Below are 11,314 nucleotides of genomic sequence, written 5' to 3'. Positions count from 1 at the left end.
GTAATACACTAACCGGTAAATATTTTTGTGGTGAAAACTGAATAGCGCTACGAAACCTGAGAGCACGAACCATCAATGACGCAACTCATGTGGAAAAATAAAACATTCAAACGCAAATAAAATGAGATTGAATTACTTTATTGGACACTTATTTAGAAAAAAATGCAAAGGTCGGCACTTCATCGAATTACCAAATTACCATGAGGTTGCTCGAAGAGCCTTTGATTCTCTTTTTCTATCTATTTTTTCTGCTTTCAGCAGAATATGGTTAATATGGTAACAAAGCACAAAACACGCAACGAACGAGTACTTTTTGTGCTCACAATATTTGATATAAATGAGTAAATAAGTCAGTTACGGACTAAGTAATGTTAAAACGCTAGGCTAGAATTAAACAGGCATGCATTAACAGCAAAAAAAGTTTCGAAATTCATAAACAGCATATTTGCTTTATAAATAGTCAACAATAATATTTGCCTTGATGTAATCCAACAAACGAGTAACAGCGTACTTACGGCTACAATAAAAGAATGATTACAGAGAGAAGGCAATATTTTGTAAATTAAATCGAATAATATTATCCCTAGCGGCATAAAATAACAAGTTTGCTCTAAAAAATCTCTACGAGAAACAATCAAGCAATATCAAACTGAGAATTGGTGAAAATTGTGACTATTAGCTAAAACATAAACTTGTATAACGTATTGTAACTGACTCGAAACTGACAGCTGCATGAGATCGTACGTAGATTAGCAAAATATACTGCTAGCTGAGAAATCGCTTAAACTTTAACCGATAACATGAATTCCAGCGCTTGCATCCAGTTCCCTCTTAAGAATTCGAGTTTCTCCACTCCTTTACTGACTCGTCCCCAGTCGTCTTTTCTTTCCAAGAGGACACTGGGTCAAACTTAAAACGGAGGGGATCATGGGAAGGAAGAGGAAAGGCGAGGGAGACGACTGGCAGATCGCGAGTCGAAAAGTGTGTTGAAAAGTCGAAAAGTGTGCACTGGCCGTTTTTCGGATATATTTTTGGCTAGATCAATTAAGGGTCCCTAATTTTCGTACCAGGCGAAATTTCAGAGGCATTTGGCGGCTAGAAAGCTACTTTAACGGCCTTTCTTTATCGCCGGCACTGAGATCATTATTGGCGTCAGGCGTCCGTCACAACAAAGGCCAAGGAAGGTTTCAGGACGGTAGAAGACGGCTTCAATTGATTTACGAGAAGAAATATATTGCATGGCTTATAGTATACATCACTCATTTTGTTCAACAGTTGTAGCTTTTTGGGCTTATCGGGTTGTACGGTTTGCCGTTGATTTGAACCGCTCTAGTTGTCGCTATTGATAAATACTGGATGTTATATAAAATCCAGCAGAAACATTGGAAACGTTCCAATATTCGAAGAGAGGAAAAATCACAACGACGATTTTGTAATCATTGCAAGGTATGGATCCCTATAATTCTGGATTACAATGTTGATGTGTTATCTTTTGAGAGTCAATGAATTTCTCTCTGCGTGAGTTTAGTAATTTCAACATGATCATGCTGCAAATGCCGTGACCATTATATATTCCCGAGTATATATTCCCATTATATAAACCGAGTGGCTTGTTTTAATAATCAATTGGGCCAACGAAGCTTTAAACGTCGCGGCGATGTGTTGAAACGAAAAACATGATTGTAGGGACATGAAAAGAGCCAGAAGTGCGTCTTTGATTCGGAGGGTGTAATTTGCAGGTTGCAGGTTGCAGATTGCAGGTTGCAGGTTACAGGTTGCAGGTGCAGGTTGCAGGTTGGACTTATGCTCTTATTAATGTACGTGCAGGCTATGTATGAATTATTTGCACAGATCGTTTCGAAGAGTTATCTTCTCCCATTTGATTGGTTCATAAACAATATAAAATAGAGTTGATTGGGCCAAACCTTTCCCTTTAATTTTAATTGGTATCGGCTAGAGAAGACAGAAAACATGAAATAGAAACGTCAACTTAAAGTTTATTACATTTCAATATTTACTTTTTAAACAATCGGCACTAATTTGACTACCTTAGAACTAGGACTTGTTATTGAAAAAATAGAAGATTCAAATTCACGATAATAATTTATTGTTGCTGTTGTTAAACCCTGTTGATATCGATATTAATCATCATAAAAGTATTTAAATTACCCGGACATTTGTGTAAATTTACTTTGCTGACGAATACCATAACACCAACACATACACCAACGTAAACAACTGAAGTAGAAGTCTAACGATCAGGCACGATTCGATACGAGCTGTGAATTAGCTTTGCCACTGATCTGTCATATGAAAACCTCGAACATGCATTGATAAATCCATTTAATTGGCAAGAAAACATAAAAAGCCGGCTCACTTACTGTTCGATGAAGTCCATCTTCACAAATCGACGCAACCGAAGGACCACGTGCAGAGTTGATCATTAACGTCAACCAAATACGCTTCCGGAAATCTCAACTTCCGGGTTTTTTTGGCGCTGTCGCGTAAGTGTGAAACAACAAAACAAAAAAGCTATCCAACTCCTTCCACATTTAAGTGAAATCCTGACCTGTAACCTGCAACCTGCAACCTGCAACCTACAAATTACACCCTCCGGTCTTTGATTAGTCCGAGCTTTATTGCTGTTGAATAATCTGCCGGCGGCACTTGAATTGTGAGTTGAGTTCGACATCACATGGGTCTATTTCCATCACAAACGTGATATAATTCCGCATAAGGATAGTTGGCCATCTGGTTTATCATGATTATCATTTTGCTAAATTCATGGAAATAAAAGTAACAACTGAAAACAGATTAGCCGTGACCCCTTGACCCAAATTATCACACTGTTTTAAACAGGAAACCGCCAGATATTAATATTGAGTTAAAGTTTGACTTTGTCAACAAAAAGGAATGAAGACAAGTCTGTTGACGCTTACCTGTAGTTAAATGAGACTGAAAGTGTTTTAGTATCGAGCTAGGTCTCTATATTACGGCGGCGGGAAAGATTATAACACCATAACAATAGCTAGTCAGTGGTCTGTACCGTCTGTAGTAGTTGGGTAATCGTGCGCGTCGAGTTGTGTGATGGGCTCAAATTAGTCGTGTGATATGGATAAACAAAATCTCAGATTATTAGATATATCGTAGAAGAGCAGTTGTGGCGTTTTAAAGCACCCGAAAGCGTTCTTATTAATAGTGCCTATTTTTTATCTCAACACCGCCATTAATCCATCCGCCATCTTGGAAACAGGGGGCGCTTTCCATTCGACCAAAAATTTCGGAAATTTCGGAACAAGGACGAATGGTACAGAAATTTGCTCGGAAAGTTTCCAGAAAATCCGGAAAGTGTTGACTTTCCGAAATGCGAACCATTCAACCGAAAACCCCGGAAATTCCAGAAGCAAAATCAAATGGAACTGAAAGTTCCCGGAAATTGTTTTCGAAAATTTGGGTCTACCTTGCGAGGTTGTCCTCTTTTCCGGAAATTTTGGAAAAAGCTACCATTTTACACTCAGCCTGAGTTCCTTCGGCAGAAAATTTAGCGATTTGTGCAGCTGAAAGCAGCTACATGTGTTAAGGAAGCATTCTTGAAACTCCAAATAAAAAAAATTGGTGAACTCGGTTGTTTTTCGTTGTTGTTTTGCAGGCGGCAACAAAGAAATGTACAAATATTTATAACGCGCGTGCAGGCTACGCCATTGTTTTGCTCATTCGCTTTTTTCACGATCCCATAATACATCTTGTTTACCCCAAAATTTTTGCATAAGCATTGTTTTCAATTTCTCTTGGGACGATTGTACGTCATTGTAAATCCCAAGAGAAATTGAAAACAATGCTTATGCAAAAATTTTGGGGGGTAAACAAGATGTATTATGGGATCGGTGAAAACAGCGAATTAAACCTTTTGGGTTGGCGACGTTTTCGTTGCTTGTAGTGTGCCTTTTGAAAGGTCCCTGTATTTGTAGCCACGATGTCATTCATGGCGTTTTTATATTTTCAGTGCTCGGAATGCTTTTTATTTGCAAAAATATCGAGTTATATGTGCAGGAAACCGGCAACAGTACATTATTTTAATGCACCGTAGAAATTTCCATATTAGACGCACTACCTGACCATATGCAAATTTTGTTTTGCCTTCCGTGCAGTCAACCGGTAAAGTTGGAAAATGCTGCTCCATTCGCCACTGGAATTTTCCGGAAACTCAAACCAGAATTTTTGGTCGAATGGAAAGCGCCCAGGATCTGCCAGTCGTCTCCCTTCCTTCTTCCTTCCCATCACCCCTTGGGCTCCCCGTGCTTCTCATGTTAATATCGATAGACTGATAGACGACTTCCCATCACCCCTTGGGCTCCCCGCGCTTCTCATGTTAATATCGATAGACTGATAGACGACTGGGGACGAGTCAGCCTTTACAGTGTGATATTAGTCAGGATGAGGGTAGTCCTGAAAAGGACTTTCTGTTTCTTAGTCTTTCCCTTGGTATGCTAAAAACACTACAGTCCGACCTCTATCAAGCGGCCACCTGTTAAGCGACCACCCTCCATTTAGCAGCCACTTTCCAAAGTCCCAATTTATTTGACACTAAACTTCTGTATTTAATACTTCTATTCAACGGCCACCTCTTTTAAGCGGCCACGGCCACCTTTTGCTGTCGCAAGTGTATTATTCCTCGCGAAGCGAGGCCGAAGGCCGAGCGTAGCGGGGTGTATAATTTTGTCCCTCAAAGGGCTCAGGCGGGATGAAATCTCGTGTGGAGTTTACGGTCATATTTGTGAGCTTGGTGTCTGGCGGAAATGACGTCACACGGCCGCGCGCTGGTGGCCTAATGGTGTAAGCGTCGAACTTGAAATCAGATCTTCGCGACTGAGGGCGGGGTTCGAATCCGGCTAGGTTTTTTTTTTTTTTTTTTTTTTTTTACTATTTTTTTTTGTGGGTTCGAATCCTGAGCCTTTCATTTTATGATTTCATTTCATTTTATGATTTCCACATAATAATCTCTCAACGCCTATTCAGGCTATAACCTGCTGGGTCTGTAAATCGTGCAGTTCGTTGTTGTTCAGTTTCTGTTTGTATTCTGTCTGCTGTATTTTGTCGAAGTCTCTTTAATCGTGCAATATACCTGACCTTTTTATAAATTATTGTTCCTCGCGAAGCGAGGCCGAAGGCCGAGCGTAGCGGGGTGTATAATTTTGTCCCTCAAAGGGCTCAGGCGGGATGAAATCTCGTGTGGAGTTGACGGTCATATATATATATATTTGTGAGCTTGGTGTCTGGCGGAAATGACGTCACACGGCCGCGCGCTGGTGGCCTAATTGTGGGTTCGAATCCTGAGCCTTTCATTTTTATCGTTTTTCTTTTCGGATTAAAATAACACTGATTTCCACATAATACTCCCTCAACGCCTATTCAGGCTATAACCTGCTGGGTCTGTAATCGTGCAGTTCGTTGTTGTTCAGTTTCTGTTTGTATTCTGTCTGCTGTATTTTGTCGAAGTCTCTTTAATCGTGCAGTTCGTTGTTGTTCAGTTTCTGTTTCTATTCTGTCCGCGGTATTTTGTCGAAGTCTCTGTAATCGTGCAGTTCGTTGTTGTTCAGTTTCTGTTTCTATTCTGTCTGCTGTATTTTGTCGAAGTCTCTGTAATCGTGCAGTTCGTTGTTGTTCAGTTTCTGTTTCTATTCTGTCTGCTGTATTTTGTCGAAGTCTCTGTAATCGTGCAGTTCGTTCTTGTTCAGTTTCTGTTTCTATTCTGTCTGCTGTATTTTGTCGAAGTCTCTGTAATCGTGCAGTTCGTTGTTGTTCAGTTTCTGTTTCTATTCTGTCTGCTGTATTTTGTCGAAGTCTCTGTAATCGTGCAGTTCGTTGTTGTTCAGTTTCTGTTTCTATTCTGTCTGCTGTATTTTGTCGAAGTCTCTGTAATCGTGCAGTTCGGTGTTGTTCAGTTTCTGTTTCTATTCTGTCTGCTGTATTTTGTCCGTTACTAGGCAACAATAACCCAGAGCTTCGCGAGGCCCTGCGAGTCACGTATTACTAGTTTATATGGTTTTTTACCTCCATTAAGCGGCCAGCAAATTATCTTTCCATGCGATATGGTGACAGATGAGATATACCGTCCATGAAATATCTTGAGCTTAGACCTAAGAAACTTGTCAACGATGTTTTGCATATTTTTCTGTACATTATCAACCCGAAGAAATACTGTACATTTCAACTACGTGCCCACTGTGTTAGACCTAAAACTATGCATACGCTGGAAATGTACTTGCTGTTTTGTTACAATGAATTTTGGATTTATCTTCATATATGATCACTTTTTACAAGCATTTTTGCTATAAAGAGTCAATAAAATCATGTTTATTGCAATTCCTATCCAATTTAAATTGTACCTCTATTAAGCGGCCAACCTCTATTAAGTGGCCACTTTTCAAAGTCCCGAGGGTGGCTCCTTGATAGAGGTCGGACTGTATTAAGAAAAACTTACTAAAACAGCCATTTTTCAGGAATCTTTAATTTGATTCCAACTATTTTAGAAACATTTCGAAAAAGGGTTATCAACAGTTGTTATATTCGCAGAAACTGTAAACAGTAAAAATAAAAATTACATCTATATTAAAACAAATTCAGCTGATTCTCCAATGAGAACCTGGATATGCAAAAGGTCTAGTCATTTAAGCTTACTGATTTGAAATCCGTACCTTCTAAAATAAACCTCGAGGCATTCTTTACAGAATCTGTGGCCACATCTCGTCAGTACAGGCTCCTTAAGCGGTAAATGACAAATTAAACATTGACAATCTTCCTCAACTGCATTCACAAAGTCCTCGTCATAACCCGAAGGTGGCCAATTCCTTCTTTCAGCTTTCTTCGCCTCCGCCATTTTTTATGCAACTGTTTAGGGCAGCGGGGCTCTGGGAACGAGATTGTCTGCTGGATAAGGGTAACGCGGGCTCGATTACCCCAAAGTCTTTCTCTCAAAGGGGAAAGGGGGGTATGAAAAATATTGAAAAAAAAAAAATTGTTTGCAAGGCCTAAAAAGACAAAATAAATTGCTTGCAAACACAATAAATATATATAAAAAATGTTTGCAGAGGTGCATAAATAAAAAAAAAATGTTTACAGAGGAAAAATTACATATATCCCACTCCAGGAAAATAATGGTCCGTCCTTAAACCGCGTTTTAATAGAAAGAATTTACATCGAAAATGATACCCCGTTCTCGAAACACATCAATTTTTAACCCCCCGTTTTGGCTGCTGTTAATTTGAAACATCTGTGCGTTCGGAATATCATACCCCGTTCTAGGAATCGTCTCTAAAATGGACACCCCGTTCTGATCGGGAGCCCAAATTCAAAATCACGACCCGTTGGGCGGCACATACCCTTATAGGTTATTTAAGAGAGTACCCCCCGGGTTGATCGTCTAGATATCATGAGGAGAAAAGGCAGTTTCTTTGATGTAACAGTCGCTGTGAAAGACAAAGAGTTTTAAACCCGTAAAGTTGTGCTAGCTGCAGCAACTCCGTTCTTCCCGACTCTCCTTGAAGGCGACCTGAGAGAACTAAAGCAAAGAGTGTCAACCAAATTGTCGTAGTGACGTCAGTCCTGAAAAGTTTAAGAGGAATCGATGTTCAAAATTCAGAGATTAAACGCTTTACAAGATAACCCCACAAAAAATTGGGTTAATGAATTTATTATAAAATGAGCAAGCGTCCTGCGCGATCTTATATAAGTTGACAAATAAAACATATATAATGAATTCAATATCTATATATTATAGTCTTGTATCTTCGGTTGTTCCCTGTGTGGAAAACTCTGTATTGATTTCACCCGCCTCGGAAGAAGCTAATGTAACAAATATTTGTTCAGTTGAAGATCTGAACGCTTGTTCGTAAGTTGGTAGTGACATATCATCAGGCACGTCTTCAAATGAATAAGCTTCGTCAATGTTCTGCACAGCTGTAAAATAATTGGGTAATTCAATACCCTGCAGGTCTACAACAGACCGATGACGGCGAGGTCGAATATCAAGGCTATTCAGATCTGGAGCTGGGGATTTTTCCAAATCTTCTTCGGGAATTGGAGAAATGACAACTTCGGGAATTCGAGGAGCCGAGCGGTTGTATCGTCTTCTCAGATCGCGGGACACGATCAGTGTCAACACTCCAGTTAACAACAGGATGACAGCAAGAAATGACAAAATTCCCACCAAATCCGTAATGTCTGTATTCGAGACTTTGGCGCAAAATTGAGCGAAAAAAACTACGAATATCAGGATAGCCACACTCGCTGCAAAACAGAAGAATGCGAAGACTATAGCTGATGCAAAGAACGTTTTCGAGCACTTCGCTGACTCCCACCTTTGCCCCTCATTAGTTTCCTCAGGCATAATCAAACATTCACACCTTGAAAAGTCTACTGTTTCAGGGCCTCTGACCGACTGTCTTCAATCCTTCTCAGGCAGTGTTAAGTTGCTCTAACGGAGTTCCTTTCACACACTTTCTACGCTTTTGCATACTTTATACGATAACGTTGCGATGTTGTGATGTTTACGTGTAAATGTGCATGATATCAATTCAAGCAGTGTGGAATAGTCCGTAAAGCCGGAAGCTGCAATTGTTTCTGTCAAATAACTCGTCCGATCACTGTCTGACTAATTTCACATAAAATCGAAAGATTTATTTACATTCATTCCCGCACAAACAGTTCAAACTTGTGGAAAATATTTTTTTAAATAAAAAAATGAAAGCACACAGACAAAGAAACAAAGAAACAAAAACAAAGGAAGTTGGTAGAACCCGTGACTGTGGTCACGTTCACGCGCGCACGTTTCATCAAACGTCACAGTACTGTCACGGAATTGTCACGTGTTCGTCACATCTAGAAACCTGAAGCCTCACAACGTGACAGTTAAACGCAAATGCTTGAATATCGTGAAAGGTATTTAGGTTAAAAATGAATGAACGCGAATGTCATAATTAATCTTGAACTTTAGTAGGAGCACGTCTTTTGCTAGCGTGGAAATTGATGAACGTTTTGGGTTTAGGTGGATTTTTCACTGTCGGGTACTTTTCTCGAGTTTTTTCGATCAACTGTTTACAGAAAGGAGACGTGAGTCGCAGCCACCCCTACTTGAAAAAAATCAAAGATCTCTTCGAGATATCGACTTTTTTTGCATGAAGTTAGTATGGGTTAGTAAGGTTAATCCTGGGCATTGTTGTTCGAACATATCATGGAAGAATTCAAACGTCTTTCATTTCAAGCATTTTTTTATTTTCGCGGAGTAAATGCTGTACTTGTCAGTCGCGACGGCTGGGTGCTTTGCGACTCATATACTTTGGCTTGGTTAAAAAAGGTAAACTTTGACGTTTGCTTTTAACATGTTTAATCGAAATAGTTGTTTCCTGAAAAAAAAAAAACGCCTGATCGCAGGTTATGTTACGCACGACAGAGTTACCTTTTGTCTCGTCACGCAATCTTAACCCCACATTGAGAAGTAAATTTTCGTTTGGATATTACCAAAAGCCGCTTCTCCTCGTTATTCTTTACCTTACGGCTACACATCCCATTTCTAACGACTACATTTCCAGCAAAACAGTTGCTGTTTATTTTTCTAATGGCGATGCATTAACTTCTGAACGGAAGAAACGTGTAACGTTTTCTGCTTCCACCGGAAGTTATTTCACAACAGGCTACAAAAACACTTATAAATATCACTTAACACATTTAATGATGTTGCAATTAGCGAAGCGCACTAATGACGTCACAGAATTTGACCCCCGGTGTGAGTCAAATTCGGACAAACAAACCGCTCTGTAAGAGCAATGTATGGTTGGCGGGCACTTTGGAGGCATATTAAGCGATTGTTTCACAAAACCGTGGCCAGATTGGCTCGGACTTCGGAAAGCCTTACCTGTGCAACGTAGAAAGCTCAAACCGTGGTTTGAAACAAAAGGTTTGTCAAACAGAGCGATTATTCAATAAATGTGTAAAATGTTTTACTATCAGTTATTAAAAGGATTATAATGGCCCGATTTGCTGCCGGGATTTGCTGAAAGAAAACATTTTTTTTTATGAGAAATGCAAAACGTTTACACTGTTCTTTGTGGCACATTTTGCAACACAACAGAGCTAACCTCAGATTTATGCCACCACAAAATTACACAAAGAAACGCTCGTCCGATCGGTCCCCTTGCCTGACCCGAATATTTAAAGTGGTCAATTTCGTTACACAATTGTCGCGGCAAATACTATTTAATATACACTGTTCGAGCTCGGCAGCTGTAGCTGCAGTCTGTAATAGTAATGGTGATAAATAATAGCTTTATTTAAATCAAACCCGCCGTCAATTCCATTAGAAAGGCGTTTGAATAGCATAATATTTTCGCCCTCTATCTATTATGTGTCGAAACAGATCGGATGGCCGGCGATCAGTGCCGTCAAATTCGGGAAGAATTCTGAACTTCTTGCAACCGACGATCTTTCCGGTGCCTAAATGAAGCAAACATACAAGTGCTATCCTTCGCAATTATATAATTCGATAGTAATTTGCTATCCGCCGCTTAAATTTCTCGGCAGCCTGAATAATTTTGCAGTGGAAATCAAGGTGTCATTACCGGATCTTCGACTAATAAATTCAATTTTGGGCCATTTTTTGGATACCTTCAATCTGTTTTTCACTTACTAAAGCAAAAATGTTTGAAATCTATCATTTTTCGAGCCTTTCGAGAATCTCAGCCTCAAATTGTGCCTTTCTCGCCCTTTTTTTCTTGTCAAGAATGCGTCCCCTCCATACAAAGCCTTTGCCAAAACTAAAATTGTTGTCCGACTCACGCAGGGGGGGGGGGGGGGGTATCATGTGGCGAAATCTTTTTTTGGTAATAGTGCGCTTTGCTAGCTAGATGATGTTGCAATTCTAATTTGTGCAACTCAGCAGAAATAATCAATTGTCACGAAATGAGTTCCCTTTGGTTAACTATTAGCAACGTTTTAGTGTGTTCGTGCGGGTAATGTTTGACCTCCTGACCTCTTTAGGTGCTTTGGCTAAATTAAAGGCACGGCGCCGCACAGTAAAATCTTTAGAAAAGCAGTCACTTGAGAAACACACAAGTCGTGTTTGCGTTAGTCACGGAGTGAACGTGACATGAATTTCTGCCTAGCCGGAAAAATGCCTGCTTACGCATGCAAATATTTATTTTGTTCCGAATGTTCAATAAAATAACCCAAACCAGTTCATTTAAAGTGCCTATGAAATGAAAATCAAGTTGAACTCATATGAAAGGCCTTTCAAAATGAAGAAAGATGGTGTTTTCATTTT

This window comes from Oculina patagonica, chromosome 13 (genome assembly GCF_052425735.1).
Source record: "Oculina patagonica isolate OP01 chromosome 13, crgOcupat, whole genome shotgun sequence".
NCBI classification, from domain to species: Eukaryota; Metazoa; Cnidaria; class Anthozoa; order Scleractinia; family Oculinidae; genus Oculina; species Oculina patagonica.
Note: the sequence above shows the minus strand (reverse complement) of the source record.